Source organism: Pteronotus mesoamericanus, unplaced genomic scaffold, assembly GCF_021234165.1.
Source record: "Pteronotus mesoamericanus isolate MK-2021 breed Mesoamerican mustached bat unplaced genomic scaffold, CSHL_Meso_final contig_20, whole genome shotgun sequence".
NCBI lineage: Eukaryota > Metazoa > Chordata > Mammalia > Chiroptera > Mormoopidae > Pteronotus > Pteronotus mesoamericanus.
Window position 1 is genome coordinate 22388324 of NW_026555085.1, and position 20261 is coordinate 22408584.

A 20261-nucleotide genomic window follows, 5' to 3' on the forward strand; every position below is an offset into this window, starting at 1 on the left:
CCTCTATCCTTCTTTCCCCTCTTGTAATTACCAATGTATTGTCTGTCTCCATGAGCTTGTTTTGTTTTTTATTTTAATATTCCACAGGAGTGAAATCATATGCTCTTTTTCTTTTTCTGTCTGATTATTTCCCTTACTATAAGACCCTCAAGGTTTATCCTTGGTGTCACGAATGGCAGAATTTCTCTTCTGTTTTGTGACTGAGAAGTATTCCATTGTATTTACATACCACATCTTTATCTATTCATCCATCAATGAACACTTAGGTGGTTATTGTAAATAATACTGCTGTGGACATAAGAGTGCATATATCTTTTTGAATGAGTGTTTTCATATCCTTCAGATAAATACCCAGAAGTGGAATAGCTGGGTCATACAAATGTAGTTCTAGTCTTAATTTCTTGAAGACTGACCATAATGTTTTCCATAGTAGCTGCACTCACAAGCATTCCCACCTGCAGTGTACGAGGGTTCCTTTTCATCCCACATCCTCTTCAACACTTGCCATTTTTTGTCTTTTTTTGATGATTGTTGCCATTCTAACAGGTAACGGGTATGAGATAATATCTCATCGTAATTTATATTTGGATTTCCCTAGCAATGAATGATATCTGATATCAAATATCTGTGTCAGTCTTCTTTGAAAATATGTCTACTCAAATCCTCTGCCCATTTTTTAATTATTTTTTTGTCATTAAGATGTATAAGTTCTTTATATATTTTAGATATTAACCCCTTATTAGCTATATAATTGCAAATATCTTTTCCCACTCAGTAGGGTACCTTTTTCTTTTGTTGGTAGGTACCTTTGCTGTTCAGAAGCTTTTTAGTTTGATGCAGTCTCATTTGTTTATTTTGCTTTTGTTTCCCTTGCTTTTCATGTCAAATTCACAAAAACATCACTAAGACCAATGCCAAGGAACAATCTTCTCGTGTTTTTTTTCTGTGTATTTTATGGTTTCATGTCTTACATCAACTCTTTAATCCAATTTGGGTTCATTTTCATGTGTGCTGTAAGATAGTGGTCCAGTTTCATTCTTTTGCAGATGGAAGTCCAGCTTTTACCAACACCATTTACAAGTTTTTTAATTAAAATATTTTTTAATTAAAAAATTTTAAATAGTTTTTTACTGTATTTTTCCACTACCATTTATACCCCTTATACTCTCTTCCACTTCTACCTACCTCCCTCCTTCCCGGTAATCACCACATTGTTGTCCATGTCCATGAACCATTTTTTATTTTTACTCAATTTAACCACCCTTAAACCTCCCCCTCAGAGCTGTTAACCTGCTCTCATCTGTGAGTCTCTCTATTTTTCTTGTTAGTTCAGTTTGTTCAGTAGATTCCACATATGAGTGAAATCATATAGTATTTGTCTTTCTCTTACTGGTTTATAATAATTTGAAAGACTATGCTCATCACAATGTTATTTTTAAAAGCCAAGATTTGGAAGCAGCTGAAGTGTCCATCATAGATGAATGGATAAAACAACTATGGTTCATTTACACAATGGAATACCACTCAGCCATAAAAAAATAAAAAAATAAACAAATAAAAAGAAAAATTTACCCTTTGAAAGAGCATGAAGGACCTGGAAAACATTATGCTAAGTGAAATAAGCCAACACCATTTGCAGGAGAGATTTCTCCATTGTCTGTTCTTGGCTCCTTAGTTGTTAGTTTAGTTGACCATATACGTGTGGGTTTATTTCCTGACTCTTGATTCTGTTTCATTGGTCTGTGTGTCTTGTTTTTCTCCTAATACTATGCTGCTGCTGTTATTATAGCTTTGTGTTAGAGTTGAAATCAGGGAGTGTAACCCCTCTGGCTTTATTCTTTTTTTCTCAAAATTGCTTTGGCCATTCAAGGTGTTTTGTACTTCCATACAAATTTTAGGATTTTTTGATCCTATATTTGTGAAAAATGTCATTGAGATTTTGATGGAAATTGCATTGAATCTGTAGATTGCTTTAGGTAACATGAACATTTTAACAATGTTAATAAGCATTTTCATATCTTTGTGTCTTCAGTTTCTTTTAACAATATCTTACAATTTTCAGTATGCAGTTCTTTCACCTCCTTGGTTAAATGTATCCCTCGTTTTTTGTTTTGCTGTGCTTGAGACTGTAAAAGGTATTGTTTTCTTAATTTCTCTTTCTTATTTTTTCTTGTTTAGTGTATAGGAACACAACAAACTAATGTATATTGATTTTGTACCCTGCAACTTTACTGTGTGTGTTTATTGCTTTTAATAGTTTTTTGGTGTAATATTAAGGAAGAAAACAGTCTTAAGGAATAAATGTGCCACTTTTTCCAAAAATGATTGTATATTTAACAATGGAATTCTTTTTCTAATCAAAATACTCCATGAAATCCATTAATAAAAGAGACCATATAGCTAGTATAGTTTCATTTTATGCATCCAGATTTCAAATAATTACTTTTAAAGCCAGTCAATGAAAAAAGTAATAAAGGTCTTTGGATATACTGAAAACTCTGTAAATAGGATTTTGGATGACAGTACATTCATTCTTATATCATCTTGAATTTCTAATTTGTTTTGTGATTATTGTTATTCTGCTTGTAAAACATAATTTGTCATATAATTCAGGTAAGATGAAGTGGTAATAGATTATTATGAATAAACATATAGTGACTGGGGCAAGGCAGTGAACACGTGAATCCTACCGGTGAGTAGCACAATTTTCTAAATAGTGCCAAGAACCCTGGCTGGTGTGGCTCAGTGGATGGAGTGCTGGCCTGCAAACCGAAGGGACGGTTTGGTTCACTGTTAAGGTACATGCCTGGGTTGTGGACCAGGTCCCCAGTAGGGAGCCCTTGAGAGGCGATAACGCGTTGATGTTTCCCTTGCTTTCTCCCTCCCTACCCCCTATCTAAAAATGAATAAATAAAATCTTTTAAAAAAATAGTGCCAAGAAAAATATGTCCTCAGCTGTCAGTAATTAAGTACTAAATAAATACATACATAAATAAAACAAAGGAACATTTTATTAGTAGGTGATGTTTTTATTTTTTATCCTCAGAGGAGCTCTCTAATGAGCTCGACTGGATGCTAATGAAAACTTTTGTTTAGTTTAATTTTACTCTCACTCCACACCTAAACTAAAATTGCTTTTCATGCAATAACTTTTACACCTTTTTGCCTTTGGAACACTACACTCTGATTCTCTCATCTCTACCACCTCATACAGCACCTTGCTTATTCTCAGTCACTTTTTCTGATTCTTCCTTCTCTACTCAATTTCTAAATGTTTGAGTTTTCCACTTTTGGAAGGGCTATGCCCTGATATTTTAAAATTTAAATTCATGCTTTTATCTAACATGATCCCCTTATCCAGTTATCTGATATTAAACACCACCTCTGTGCACACAACTTTCACACTTTTATCTGCCTGTCCTCCAACCTCCTAATCTAGTTCTGTGCCAAAGAGACAACTTAGCTCCACACGTCAAAAAGGAACTTGATATTTTCCTCCTCCATACTGTACTCCATCACCCTGGTTTTTCTCTGTCTCTTCATATGACTCAACAATCCAGCTAGAATCAGTACAAACATAGAAGTTCCTATTTATTCTATTTGAAAAGTCTCCTAATGACAGTCTGACGGTGAAGTCCTACAGCTCTACCACCAAAATATATCTCATATCTATCTTTATCTCTGCTGACACTATGCCATTCTAAGCTATCTCTCTTGTGAACTTCCATAGCTGCTTCCTAACTCATTCTTGATTTACTTGCTATGAAGGGATGGTCAAACATCTCTGGCCCAGTCCAAGGTCATAAGAAGCAGGACAAGTGAAGGGTGACTGGAACCTGGTGTGAGCAGTGACAATAGGATGCCCCCCCCGTGCCCCCCCCGGCCCCGCCAAACTTAGTAGCTGAGGCCTTCAGTAGAGGAACATGGAAGCTTCTAAACCTCAGCTCAGCAGGTGTATTTTTGGAGGGAAACTTTCCCCCAGTTTCCCTCTCCTTCCACCCTTTGAATTCTGCCATTGGCCAAACCTAATGGAAGTCAGAAGGCCAGAGTGTCTGATTATACTGCCTATAAAGATCAGCCTCCCAGAATAGACAAAGGAAGAAAGTGAAGAGGGAGTGCCAGAAAATATTCCACACACTCCACCACAAACTTTTTTCCACATAGTAAAGTGATCTTTCAATATTATCACTTACACCTTGTGAATCAAATACGTAAAAACCCACTATAGCAAGAATGAAATTCAAATTTCTCACCATGTCTCCTCTGCTTATCTTTTCATTTAACCCCTATCTCAGTCTCTCTCTCTCGCCAGCTCCCTCTTCATCTCTATCTTCCTCTCCCTCTCTCCATTCCAGCTCCACTGTGCTCTGTGCTGATGAAACAGTTCTGTACTTCCTCTATCCAGAATTCTCTTACCTCATCTTTTGGCAAACCACACAAAAGGAAAAAAAAATAGTGACTATCTAGTGTGACCAATGGCTATTAACTTCTATGAAGAACAACAAACAGGGCAAGGTTGAAAGGGACAGAAGTATATTATTATTTCATATATTTTATATATTTTGATAGCAGTCCTTGAGAAAGTCTCTAATAAGCCGATGTGTAAGTAGAGACCTAGAAGGAAGCTAGGGAGACATTCAGGTACTGTCATTGAAAAGCCATCAAGGCACAGTAAACAAGAAGTATAAAATCTTTGAGGTGAGAGTAGGTTTATTATGTATGGAAAATAAAGTGTCAGCAGGCGGGAGAGCCAAAGAAAACAAGTCAGAGAGATAATCAGGGCCACACCAGGTAGGGCTTTGTAGGCCATTGTCAAGTTGTTGGCTCTTATTGTAAACAAAATGGGAGATTTGGGGCAGGTTTTTGTCAGGGGAGTTATATGACCTGACTTAAATTTCAAGCAGATTATTATTCTGATAGCTGTGTTGAGAACAGTCAATAGGAAGACAAAGATGGAAGCCGGGTAACTGCATAGGTGCTTACTGCTATGTCCAGGTTAGGATAATGGTGGATCAGACAAAAGAGGGTATGAAAAGTATTTGGATTTTTGAGATTTTGAAGGAAGAGCATGCAGGATTTCCTGATGGACCGGATATGGAATATGAGACGAGTAAAGATGTCAAGAATTGTTTCAATGTTTTAGTACTACTGGATTACAAACTATATTTGGTTATATATACTCTTTGATAATTTTCAAAATATTTCATTTCATGCGAATAGATTTTTATCTACAATATCATAGATAGCATCTGGAAATGGAGGACTTAATGGGGTTAACTTCAGTTGTTTGTCAAAGCATCTAGTACCTTGTAGGTACTCTGTAATTATTTGCTAAATTGGTGAATGTGTTTTATTGTTTCTTTCTGATGTCAGTCTTGATGATGTACTAGTCCTGAACTCTCTCTCAGATTATGAATCAACAAAGAAACAAACACAAATTTTGATTTGTAATACAGATAAAATATTGCAATTATCAGCTTTCTCAGAATAAGGGAATTGTCTAGCAGGGTAAACTGAAAGCTCTGGAAGTATGACTTTTGTTTCTCCGACAGCATGCAGCCAAGCACCAGGTTCAGAAAAGCAACTCAGTTATTATTTGGTTGCACTTTAAATGAAATAGTTAATATTTAGAAGTTTTAAAATGCTTTTTACATATTTTCCAGTGAGTTCCTCTGAAATAAATTTTTTGGCTTATTTCTGGGTCTCTGCCTGTGCCTCATACTTGATATCTAAGTGTGTAAGGGACAACTTATATTTATGTCATCCTGTTCTGGTTATATAAAATGAGCAGTGTAGGTGGATGCAATTGTAATAGATGAAGAAAAGGGTACTTATAAAAAAAATCACATAGATACACTATGTGATTTTTGAGGAGCAAAATACTCTAATAGTTTTTATCTGAGAAAATTCTTGTAGCAGTTAGTGAAATACATGTAGGTATCTAAGAATATTTTGAAGCCTTCCCATAGCTACATATGGTTGCTTAAAAATGTACTTTCTACTTGGTATTATTGAGTATGAAAAACTTTTTAACAATGTAAAAATTCTGATCCACCTTTTATAAAATTACAATTTTTAAAACTACCTATGTAGTTTTTAAAACTATTTGGTTGGCCAAAAACTTTGGTCTTTTTCTGTAAGTAGCATGTAGTTGTCTTTAACTTCATTTGAAACAATTTTGTTAGATTCTATTGTGACAACTGTCATATCAGTGTGCATTAAAAAAAACAGAATTGGCAAGCTTTTGTATAGCAATTTTGATATTGAAGATAAAATACAAAAAATTTTCAGCATATTATGCTTTATTATTTATTTCAAGAAAGGTGAAAATGCAACTGAAATGCTAAAAAAGATTTGTGCAGTGTGTGGAGAAGGTGTCATGCCTGACTGAACATTTCAAAAGTGGTTTCCAAGGTTTCATACTGGAGGTTTCAGGCTGGATGATGCTCCACTGTAGGGTAGACCAGTTGACGTTGATAGAGATCAATCAAGATATTAATTGAGAACAATCAACATGCCACATCGAGAGAGTCAGCATACTCAAAATATCCAAATCTATAAAATTATTGGTGAAAATGAAAAATGTGTCTTATTTTATGGAAAAAAATCTAAACAGACTCTTTGGCCAACCCAATATATGGAGTTATATATGGACTGTTATATATACATATAAACCATACTATACATATGTATACACAGTGGGGCAATAGTAGGTTTATGGCTGTTCATATGGAAAATAATAAAACAATTCATAAATAATATACAGGAATAAACTGTGTTTTGTGTATTCACAACTGTGAACCTATTTTTGCCTCACCTTGTATAATAAAATAAAAGAATATTATGGATATTGTAGTTTACTTTTTGTATATACAGTTAATTGTTTCAGAAACTATGTAGATGACACTTTAATTTTATTTATAATGTAAAACTGTTCAAAACAAAGTTTAGATATAAATGAGCTTGAATTTATTACTGAAAAATAGAAACTAATAATTCATAATACATTTTTCTTACTCAAAATAATCTACAATCACATAAGAACCTTGTTATTAAATTGCATCAAACCTTTATATTTAAAAGAAATATTAATTGCTTTCAGTCATATCTCTTCACCATTTTATGAGCTATTTCCCTGATATAATTAAAAACTAACTTTTAAGATTGTCAGTGTATAATATGTATAACAATTTTTCTTTTTTAAAATGTATTTTTCTTTCAGTGTCATATGGGTGTGAGGGGAATGTGTTTAGTTGAATTCACTGTTTACTATTGATTAAAGGCCTGAGACTTAGTGAGGTTACATGTTGACTTCAAAATTTTTATCCTATAGAGATGCAGATGATTTTTGCCTCTCTAGAGGATAAAATAAAGATTCCTCAAAAGTTATAGTTTATAACCCTATTAGATTTAACCATTTTTATATCCAAATCAGCAATCTTATCCTAATATTACATATGAATATTGAGCTTCTCAAATCCACTTTGAATCAGTTGTGTGTGTGTTACAAAAATTTTATTTACAAAGCCAGTCAACGCTTGCTACACAGTATTTCACTGTAGCACAAAATTTTCAGCAACCTTGTGAAAATACTTAACTCCCCCGTGTCCAGATTTTCTCCCGGGTTAGCTGGCAGGTAGAGTGATTTGGTTTTCTCCCAGACTCAGGAGCTCAGAGCTGATTTTTGTTCAGAGGAAAGAACTAGGTTAGCTCTGGGTCATCACAGATGTTTAGACATCAAATCTCCAGAGCTCCTTGATGTTGACCTCTGTATTTTGTCTTGTCTTCTCTCCTAACTTCAGGAATATTGAAAGCAGTGTGATTTGTCCTAAAGGAAATATCGTTACAGTAGTTTAACATCTTACTGTATCTTCATTAAATGAGTTAAATAAATATTTGATATGTTTATTGTATGTTTACATAAGACTCATCTTACCAACTTAAAATTATTCTGTGACAGTTAAAAGAGAATTGCGAACTGAATGATATAAGGACGCTGTGTAAGATATATCATGTATAACCTCAGAACAGAAAGATTACTATTTTCTTATTATGATTTTTTTTCTTTCCCTATTATGTTTTCTGTAATGGGTTAAAAAGTGTCCCACCAATTCATGTCTACCTGAAACCTTAGAATGTGACCTTATTTGAAAATAAGGTCTTTGAGGATATAATTAGTTAATAATTTTTTTAATTGCACAGGTAATTAATAACCTTTTTTTAAAGTTCATTTTTAGTATTTATTAAGAATTAATCTAGGTTCCTTTTATCTTATACTGTTCTTTTTTAATTTTTAAATTACAGTTGACATTCAATAGTTAAAGAACATGAGATGAAATTATCTTGGATTTAGACTGGACCCTAATTCCAGTGGGTGGTTTCTTTAGAAGAAAAGATGAAGACACAAAGATGGGAAAGAATGTTGTGTGCAGATGGAGGCAGAGAGTGGAGCTATGCTGCCACAAGACAGCAAAGCCAGACTCCATAAGTTGCTAGAAGAGGCAAAGACATACCCTGAGCCACCTGATAGAATGTAGCCCTGCCAACACCTTGATTTTGAGCTTCTGGCCTCCAGAACTGTGACAAAATACATTTGTTTTCCTAAGCAACCCAGTTATGGTAATTTGTTATGGCAGCTTTAGGGAACTGTTACACTTTCCATTTTGATTATTTTCCCTTCTTTTACGTGGGTTTCACAGGGTAGCCTGGGGCTTTCCTTATCTGTAAAATAACCCTATTATACCTCTAAATAGTCACTTTTCACATTTAAAAATGACTACCTATTTTCTCCAAGTAACATTTTACATAGTGAAGCTTATAGTTGTAAGTCACATGTAATTTTGTTTTTTAAATTAAATAATGAGTTTTCCCCAGTAGTATTAAAAACTGTTTTGTTTAATATTATTGCCAACACATATAAACTAATCCCTCCTGTACAGGTACTTTATTTAAATCTTTTCCTATGTTTGGAAATTAAGGTATTTTTAGTTACTTGCTCTTTCAATGCAATGTTGTTTACTTTGAACTTTTACTGCCTATTTCCTTAAACAGGTATTTAGAGAAATGAAAAATACCCAGTGAAAAATTAAGAACATTTTTTCGAAGCTTCTTGACGAAAAACTTTTTCTCCATGTATACCCAACAACATTCAATATGAGCATTTTAATTGCCAATTTATTTTATGAAAAATAAAATTATGTTTTTTAAATATACATTTTAAAATTATCTGCAAATTTTAGGTATTTAAAACCATGTATTAGCCATTCATATAAGCTATTTTAAAAATGTATCTGCTCATATCCTCTGCCCATTTATGAGTTGAGGTTTGTATTAATTTGCCAGGGCTGCCCTAACAAAATATTATAGACCGGAGGGCTTAAACAAGAAGAGAGAAACAAGGCAGAAATTATTGACTCAGCTCTAGAGAACAGAATTCCAATATGAAGTTGTTGGCAGTGTTGGTTCCTTCTGAGAACTGTGAGGGAGAGTATGTTCCACGCCTGTCTCCTAGCTTCTGGTGGTTGGCTGGCAATCTGCTGTGCCTTGGCTTATAGGTACATAACTCCATCTGTATCTGCATGTTTAGAGGACACTCTTCTTGTAGGCATGTGTGTCTCTGCATCCAAATTTCCCCTTTTTATAAAGACACTGGTGTATTGGATTAGGGCACACTGTAAGAAACTTACTTAATTACTTCTGTAAAGACCCCAAATAAGGTCACATTTTGAGTTAATAAGGTTTAGGGATTAGGGCTTCAACATATCTTTTCTTTAAGGGAACAAAATTAAGCTCAGAACAGAGTCTTAATGTTTTTAATTTCTTTATAAATATTAAAGTATTAACTATCTGTAATGTTTTTAGAAATACATTTTCCAGGCTTGTTGCTTGAGTCTTTATTTTCTTTGTGATCAGAATTTTTTTTTCTTTTTCTTTTGCTTCTGATATTTTGGTTGTATGTATTCTACTCAAAGATGGTTTATATTTTTGTATGATAAGATTCATTTTTTTCTTTATTGATTGATCTTAAAGTTAGAAAGTCATACTTTACATAGAGATTTAAAAATTTTTAATTTCTGTTTCCTACTTGAAATAAAATTTTGTTTCTTTTACATTTAAAATTTACTCTTTTGTTATTCTGGAATTTATTTTTGATCTTTCCCAAAATGAGATTTCTGAGCATATTTAACATATGAAAACTGTTAAAAGTAATATTTTTTCTCCATGTGCTATGCAAAATCTTAATACTCTTAGGTTAAATTTTTTGCTTTGCCCAATGACAAACGCAAGTGTCATTTCCTTATCTTTCATCCTATTTTTTAGGTCGTACTTTCACCAATCTTATATGGTACATAATATTGGAGTCTTGGATCTGTCATCATTTGGGTATGAGACTTTAAGTAAAAAATTTAACTTTCTGGATTTTGCTTTCATTAGTAAAAAAAAAAATTTTTAACAATATTTCATTGAGGTTTCTCTCAAGACCTCTATGATTCTACTGGGCAAGTCTCATGTAAAATGGAGATGATACAAGTGTTTTTAGCCAAATTCAGGAGGCTATTGCACAGTATAAAGTGTGAGGACTGGGAGTCACAAGGCAGTATCAGCTGTCTTGGTGTCAGTTTTTAGAAAATACATTTATTTCCATTAAAGCCTCAGTTTCTTCCATTTAAAATAAATAGGGTTGTTTAACATGTGATGACTTGCATATTAGGGATATTATTGGAAAACACAGGAAAAGGAGATGTTGGCAGCATTGAATGTTTCAGTGATCATTAGAATGTTTAAAGGAAAAATGAAACAGGTGGATAGTAGATAAAAATATATCAGCATTTTTAGGGGTTGAGTTCGTCTTTTAACTAACTGGATTGATTATTGGTATTGACCTTTGCTTTAGGTTGATATTTTTATTAATTATAAATATATCCTCCTGCTATGTGACATAGTTGGTCAAATATAAGCAAGAATAAATTAATTCAGTGGTCAGATTATGCCATGTCAGTCAGAAAAGCCATTAGCAAGTATAAAATAAAAAAATTCATATTGCATAGATTTCAGTTACTAAAGGGAAAAGATTTGAATGCAAATAAGATATAGAAATGGATGTTCATTCTATTTTTTGCCTTGTCACCATTAAAAACAGAATCCCAACCTTGAAGAGCACCTTCTGTTCTTGGAGCAGGAGCTTAGCACATGGCTGTAGCCCTGGATGCCAGCCCTAAGTCACTTCCTGTGGTGGATCCAACTCTCTGCTCTTCCTCCTGTTTTTCCCTCACAAAAGGGTTACTCATGGGAAAGCCCTTAAAGAGAAGTAAAGATGATCAAATGGAAGACAGTTTGGTACTTATAACGTGTTAGGTTTTTCCTTTACCATTAAACATCCAATTAGCTCTGAAATACACTTTCTGAAATTATTTTTCTTCTTTTTCATCTACTCCTGAAAAGTGAAGGGAGAAGGAAGACTGGGAAAATCTAGTGATGTCTGTTTTGTTTCTTTGTTTCCTTGGGTCTATGACCTTTTCCTTAATCAACATGAGATTCATTATTTTTCATGAGTAGTTCATTGGGGGTGGATTAGGATTTATTGCAGCAAAAATGAATAAAGAAAGGTATTATTTATATTTAGCTTCAGACATCAAAAATAGGATTTTCAAAACTTAGGAATAAAGTTGGATTGGATTCCATGCTATAAGAGTATGACTTTATTTTCTATGGAATCAAGAAATAGACCTAGAATATAGCAGTTTACGTAAGGGAGGTTATGGTCACAGGCAAAATAAAATCATGATCTAAATGGATCAAGAAAATGGAAATTAGGTTAAATGTTTGGATTATCATCATTCTGTTAAATTTTGAAGGAGGACCCCACTCCCCAAAAGAAATCCCCCAGAATTATCTTCTGGAGGGCAGGCGCTTTGTAGTACAGGCTTCCTCCCAGTAGGTGAGTGTTCTAGGAACCCACCTGTATCTGTCTACCAGCTGGTGTTGTTGTGAGAAGCTGCATTCGACTTCAGTAATTTTTTTTGAAGACTCTTTTAATGTGTTTGCCTATTTCATGATGGGTTATTTACAAGGGCACCTGCTCACTCAGCGCTGAGTGTTTAACAGTTTTTTTATCAAAAACCAGCATAACCCCCAGGCCCTACCCTCATTATTCATGCAATCTCGCCCCAAGTGACTTTTTGGTTTCCCCTACTGAAAAAATTCCTCAAAAGGGAATGTTCTGCTGATGTGGAAGAGGTGAAACAAAAAATGGCAGAAGTACTAAAAGACATCAAAATCAATGTATTCAAAAACTGTTTTGAGCAGTGGGAAAAAAGTCTCAATAGGTGTATTGCATCAAATGGAGAGTATGTTGAAGGTGACTGAAGTCTAAATATGTAAGAATAAATGCACAGTTCTTTATAAATTAAATCCTGGGGTTTTGGGGGTCCCTGTGCATAGGAGATAATGGTCTTTAGAAATGTATAGGTGGTTAATGGTGATCTGAGGAGAACACTTTTGATGTTTTCTACGGGAGTCACAACCTCGTGACAACCTCGAAGAAGCCCTGTCTTGGAGTCGCCTACACCTTGGTGCAGGAACTTAGTGGTGCTGGGGAAAGGCAGCTGTTCTCAAGAACCTGCAGCACTGTTCCTGCTCCACTGTGACTGGTGTGCTGTGTGAGAAGGGAACCCCAAAGTCCCTGCATACCTCCTTGTTGGATGTGGGGGTATTTAGAGATGGCTGGTGGAGCAGCAGAGGATTGGGTTGCAGCAAAGAGAGCAAAGCGGCCAGTGTTTGAGCAGAAGCATCCCTGCCACAGAGCCAGCATGTTGCGCCACAGGCCAGATGGGACCATCCACATCCTTTCACACCATGAGCTCTGCAGCGAAGGCAGACACCACCGACATTTGTGGCCCCCGCCCCAACTGGAGCTGCAAATTCACTTTAGTCACAACCAGAGGATGATTCAGGCTTTTTGGTACCTAAGACTCACAAGATTTTTGGAACCTTACTGAGAAAGAAAAAAATAGAAAATTAGAAGTAAAAAATTAGGAATGAAAAGAGATATATATATTCATAATGAGAAAAAAATACAGAAGAAAATATGTTATCAAAAGCTGTAAAATGCTCTAAAAATACCAGAGGAAAAGGATATAACTGATGTCTATTTATTAGCTACCTGACTTACATCTATGATGCATTTTATCCCTGCGTTATTGACTGCTTACATTTTAATTGCCTCTTCATATCATAAGTTTGTTGCACCCCTACACAGAGAGATTAGAAAAGTAACTATCTTTCCTCTAGCATGTTCAATAGAAATTGGCTTTTAAATAATTGTCAGTTGAAAATTAATTTCTTAAAAAACAGTATCAGTTTAAGAACAGTTAGTTCCTTTGGATTCACGATGCAAATTACTAATGCCATGCAGACCCAGACATAGATTGCAGTCAGACTGGAAAACCCTCTGCCAGGCTTCTGTCCTACATAGTCTTTAGAAAAATTGAGGGCATTTCAGTCTCCTTCAGCACCACATCAATCTTTCAATTGACTACATGACTCCTAGAAGCCTCTCAAGACTGTGAGCAATAATTTAACTTACGCAGAAATGAAAGCAAAATACAAACATACATTAAGTTTAGACTATATGCATTTTCAGCTGACATCCCCATAGGCTGATTCCAGAATTTCCCATGGCCAAGCCAGTGTTACCACACAAGAGGGGAACTGTGACAGAAAGGCAATCCAAGTGAAAATAGTCTGTGGTCTGCATTGGCTGTGGTTAGTAGGGATTAATTTTGCAAAATTCATTCAAAATTGTATCACCTTGTGCATAAATTCCACAGCCCTCAAAGGGACCTGTGCAAGTCTCAGACTCTGAAGCGTAAGCCATGTGGCTTTCACAATCTCTCCAGGTCTGGCTTGGAGAGGAGCCCTCAGGTTCACAGGAATAAATGTAGGTCTACGACTGATGATCTAAAAGAGTCTATGTAAGTTTAAAATACTTTCTACTTATTATAATGGACCAGTGTTCCTTGGACTGGAATAAACTTAACTGTTCTCTGCCTTGCTTTCATCACCCTCCTTTCCCAGCTCCCCAAGAGGTGGCGGCTTCGGTGAACATCACATCTGTTCATTGAAAATGAAGAAGCTGTGTTTCCTTTGTGCTTCTGAATAGAATATGAATAAATGTGAGGCATTATTACATGTTTTTTCAAGTTAATATTTAGTTACTTTTAATGTAATCATAACATTTATACTATCCAATTTTTTTAAATCTTATCATTGTGTTTGTTTCTTACTATTAGACTTATAGAATAAAAGCTTTAAATTGGTCAATCAGAATTGCTTAATATTACTCTAAGGTCAATGTTAAGGGCTGGTGCCCAATAAGACATCAGGATGGAACTGAAATTTAAGGTTCCAGGTGCAGAAGTTATAATAGTTCACTGCTCTTACAGTTGTTCATTTAATCATCTTATTTTTATTTTAATTTTTTTTAGCTGAGCTCATTTCATAACATAGACCAAGGTGTTTTCCTAATTTCACTTTTTTCCCACTCTGAGCTTATTTGTGCCCATGGACTTGACAGGTACATTAGATTCCAAACTACAAATATTAGCTACTAAAATCACATAGATTAATCCTCAGAAGCCTCATTGGGCTCTTGACTGAGCACATTCCCTTAGCTAAGTATGGACAGTTGGATAGGAAAAGAAGTCAGTGGTGCAAAGGGAACAGATTAAATTAACAAGCATTGAGAATCTCATATGTGTTCCTCTTTATTAAGCATTTACTCTCTCCAGTGACAGAGGAAAGGATAGAATTATAAGTAATTATATTTTATTTGGGGAAGGTATGATGTTTACATAAGGCCTTGTAGGGCAGGTATCATAAAGGAATTGGTCAGGTGATAAGAGGTGATTCAAGGCCAGGTGGCTAGCATTGCAGAAGTGTGGGGGTAAAAACATGGTGTATTTTCAGTTGAAAAAGCAAGCTTTGACTGTGAGGTAGACATTGGAATGGAGGCAGGGACTGGAAAATAATCATCAATGTTTTGTAGGTGAGAATGTCCTGAATGACTGCTGAAAACACTTAGTCCTTCTACCCCTTGGAGACTTAAATATTTGATTAACTAATTAAGGAGAAAGAAAAGTAGTAAATATATCTTGTCTTGCCACCAGTTACCAGAATCATCCTTCATTTCAGAATTCAATATTTTTACATGTAGAGAGTGAAAAGAAAATGCTTAGGATATAGTATGTACATCTATTTTATGAACTGTAATTTTCCTCAGTTTTGGTAATTTATGTATCTTGTGTAACATTTAGACAGGTTAACAGTTTGCAGAAACAAAACACAGAAACGTTTCCCAAAAGCTTACCTTGGGCTAGGCACCTTCATACATGTTATCTCATAATCCTTACACGAAATACTCTAAATTATTATGGGATTTTCTAGAATAAAAGAGAGGCTTAGAGACCTTGAACTTGATGTTAAACAATTTCATAGCAGGAGAGGCAGAACTTGAATCATGTATTTACTTGTCAAGTAAAAAAAGTAAAAAATAAATTTTAAATGAAATTTAATTTAGGCTAATACCATAAAGCAAGTCCCTATAATGTGACTTTTCTGGTGTTTTAAATGTACATATTAATAAACTGGAGAGTATTCATAAAAATAAGTTGCCAGTTTAAACATTTTCAAAATGCTTGCATTTTTTTCCTATACAACCTCAAATTCAAAAGAAATCTTAACCAGGGGAAAATGCATTATGTATACAAGGCTGAGTCCCAAATTTTCAATTATTTTGATGTGGTATTGTACTCTGTCTTCAGAACAGTCAGACTCTTGCCTCCTGATATGAATAACTGAACACAAATTAAAAGTGAGGGCCATGTATACAACATCAGAATATAGATCAAAATTGTTACCCAGGTTAGTTTGTAATGTTCCATTTAGAGCATGGTTATAATCGGGGAAATTACAGTTATTCATCATGGTAACAATGACAAATACCTGTAATCATTTTTGAGAAACCATAATTTATAAATTTGGAGATATTTCAGAGATGACTTAAAGTTCTCAGGCAAATTATATAATGTAATATTTAAATCTATATATTAAGGAAGTCTCACAAGTCATTACTGTAATTTATTTCTTTAATCAATGGGAAAGTACATATTTCAAGTAAGAGAAATGCAAGACTATTAAAATTCAGTGAACCACTGTGCATAAAGCACCTGACTTCATGCATACAGTAGTCACAATAGAGTTAGTTTCCTTCTAGTTTAACAGATAGGACAAGCAACACTTAAAAATCTAAAACAAAAGCACAGAATGTGTTTAAGAAACTAAGGATATAAATAAAATTCTAGTAGATTGAAGATTATTACTTAAAGTTCATAGATATCTTACCTTCACATTATTTTACTTAATAATTAATGACCGCTTAAAAATATTAGCTTTTAAACATTTAAGACCAGATTAATAATTTTTTGCTTCCATTTGTTTATTTCTCATTACATGCCCCAGATTTAAAGAGTGATCAATTTAAATGCCTTTTCTGTTTCTTTTCATTATCTGTTTTAGACTATTCAAAGTCAAATACTTTGATGAGTGTAGATAAACTTCCCTGTTGTATGATATTGGGATAGTCACTTTCTCTGATTATGTTTCTTTATCTGTTTAATAGAGATGTTACTACCTCTATGCTGATTACATATGCAACACAGCATTTTGAGTGGTATGAAACAAGTACCACTCTAGTTGATGCTTTGGATTGGCTCAAAAATGAAGTCTACAGAATATTTGAAATTCACTGTATCCTTCTGATAAATATTGTTTTAACAATAAACTGCTGTGTGTTATCCACTGTGTTGAATGCCAGTAACCCTGCGGGCCTAGACATAAATGATGGAATCGGGGATTATGGTACCTGATTCAAAGAGTCCACTGGCATCTGCTCTTGAATAAGACCAATTCCTCTTGAGATAGCCAAGATGAAACCCTGCTCAGTCATCTTCCCCCTATTGCATGGTGACAATATGATCATTCTCAGGGTATACAAAGTCTCTCCAGAAGGTATCCAGTCATGTAATATGAAAAATAGAGACATTTACTGAGGAAGATACAAGAATAATTGTGCATAAGATAATGATGCCACAGTCCCCTTCAAAGTAGGCACCTTGGGATCTCACACAGTTCTTCCAACTGCCATCAGCCACCTCATCATATTTTCCTGAGTCTCATCAATGGTCTGAAATCTCTTCCTTTTAAAGGTGATTTTAGTTTTGGGAAAAGCCATAAGTCACAGGGTGCCAAATCTGGGCTATAGGGGGGCTGAGTCACCTGAGTGATTTGATGTTTCACCAAAAAACTGCATGAGATGTGATACATGAGCAGGCATGTTGTCGTGATGAAGCTGCCAATCACCAGTTGCCCATAGCTGTAACCTTCCGAATTATCTGAACAGTTTCTGGGGAGGAATGTTGAAGATGCTCAGCTTAATGGAAAATTTGATGCAGATTTGTTGTTCTACTCACTTGGTGATTTTGAATGTGATGGCCACACAGTACACATGCTCACTCAAGGACATCTACTGCCCCCACTGAGTAATACGGTGAAGTTGTCACTGTTTACACATGAGCATTCCAGTCCCCTCTCATTGGCTGCCAGTTTATGTCGATGATGTGCAAACCATTCTCTTTATATTAATAATGGCTGGACTTTTTCTGGACAGACATCAAATAAGTACTAAATAAATGAAGAGAATGCACGCCACGTGATCTCACTCTGAACAGTCTGGTGCACATCTTACTTTTATAAAAACTTACCCAAACCCAGAATAACAGCATGGATAAAGAAACATAACATTTTTGAGTACACTTGTAATAAACATCCCATAGCAAAGATACCTGGATTTTGGCTCTTTTATTTTTTGTAGACTTTTTGCTACATATTGGCATCCCATAGTGAGGTTTTAAGAAGTAGACCCCAGACTTGGAATGGAGTAAGGTGAAACTTGTAGCATGAGGTGCTCCCATTCAGTAATGGGGAGCTAATACTTTGGGTCTGGGTAAATTAGAAAGTGAAGTATCAACCTGTTATGTTCTTATTTCAGGATGGCATCCCCCAAAAATCAAGGCTTTAAGCCACATTGTATAGACACCATATATTAAAGTAATTTGGAGGGATTATGATGTGGAAGAATAACCTGATAAACAGGCAATTCTGGTGGCCTTATGTTATCTACATGGTGAAAGCATTATATTCAGATATTGTGAAGTACACAACTAACCACACTAAGTTCTAGTATTGTGTCAAATATGGTAGATTGCTTATCCAAACAACATCCCCTCCCTTTCTTCTCTTTAAAGGACATCTTTGACCAAAGAACAAAATGCCATGTACTCATTTTGCCTGCTTTATCTGTGGCTAGGTCATGCCGGCCATCTCAGCTCCTTATAGCTGGAGTCTGGTTTGGGAATTGAAGGATAATCTTCTTGGCTTTTAGTAAAGGTTTCATCTATAACAATAGAAATTTTGGATAAATACTCCTTTCCTCCGAATGCTCTGTGGACTATGGTGATGCTCTGACCATGAGAGGCAAGACCAAAGGTGAGCCAGCATCTGAGCATGGTTGAGAAGGAGCACACACACAAAAAGCCTCCATCTTTGATGATGTTACTGAGCTCTTGGAAGGACACTGGGACACCCTTACTCTAGAATTTTGTTGTAGTATAAGCAAACAAAGCCTAATTTTGAAGATCATTGTTAGGTCCATTGGTTTTTGTACAAATGTGTCCTAACTTCTAGAGTCCTGACCACATGACTCCAGGAGGAAACACTTTTAGCTCAAACCCAGTGCTTGCGCTGCTGTGCTTTGGGCGGTACGATGGGGTGGGACACAAAGGACCCTGTGAGGCAAGGCCGAATTCCCAGCTACATTACCTTATCATGGTTAAGTCATATTTCTGGTTGATAAAAATTAGATTTCTTTTTTTTTCTAATGAAGTGTGGACTTTTAGAAGGATTAAGTGAAGCTTTAGAGTTGGATTACCTGTCACACCAGAGCATTTAGAATCATTTTCCTACCATGTGAACCCCTCCTTTCATTTTCCGTTTTTTTTGTGCCATTAGGAAGATCTTTCCAATTATGAGACACATCCAGTAATGAGAGTTGAAATTTGTCACTGGTTTCAGCATCACTCTGCAAAACCACTTTCAGCAGTGGAAATGTGCCCAGGAGGAGTTGTACAAGTTGTCAGGGTACTGAAAGAAGGTAGATGAGATGAAATGCTTTTTGATTATAAACATACTTTGTCCAGGAGACCGGAACATGTACTTAGAGTATGTTGCTTTTTTTTGGATCCACCAGGAAGGCACATTAAAGTACAGTCATAGACAGTGCTCAAGAGTTTTAACTGCTGGCTATTTTAACTGATGTACGATTATACTAGGCCCCAGCTCATGATGACCGCTGTGAAGAGCCAGAGCTTGACATAATTTAGGAAGATACATTCAATAGTTCAAGGAGAAAAGACTTATATAGTAGATCTATAACCTATCTGGCTATTAGAGGTCAGAAGGAGAAGCTGATATAGGAAATCTCTAGGAGGGCTAAAATGACCTCTTGTCCTTCCCCCACGTGTGGGAGAAGCTGTAGCCACAGGAGTGTTGTTATTATAATGGGGATGATCAGAGTCAGCAGGCAGAGGTAGTGACTTTCAACAAGCAAGAAGTGCATGCAGTACTCTGACTTTAGGGAATGGTAACACCAGAGATAATTTGGTTATGCTTAGAAAGTATAGGATGAAATTTAAAAGTATTTCCTAAGATTCCATTTGGTCTGTACAGCTAAGGAAACTGTCCTGGACTGATGAAAGAGGGAGCTATGCTTCTTTCACACCAACAATATATCATATTGACAGTGTAGTGCAAACAGCCTGGGTTCAAACACCGAGACCTGTTATACTTACTCAGTGACTTTGGGCCCTCGTCTCTTCAAAAGCAATGTAAAATGGGGATAAGAATACTACTCAGAACTTTTACTGTGAGAATAAAGATAATATACATAAAGTACTCAAAGTTATGGACATAGTAAATATTATATCTTGTTATTAAGATATGATACTTGATTTCCTTTATTGTAGAAAGACTGGAAACAATTAGAAAACCAGAAAACAAAGAATGTCTCATAAAGGCTGCAATAACTACTTTTATATATACTTGTGCCACTCTCCTGTCTTCTTCAAGAACTCAAAAAATTATAAAGA

At 35.3% G+C, this 20261-nt stretch overlaps 1 pseudogene; it reads left to right on the forward strand.

The window, feature by feature from the left end:
* The first annotated feature begins 12719 nt into the window (after positions 1-12719).
* LOC129066832 (targeting protein for Xklp2-like) overlaps positions 12720-20261 on the forward strand; it is a 37948-nt pseudogene continuing 30406 nt past the window's right edge.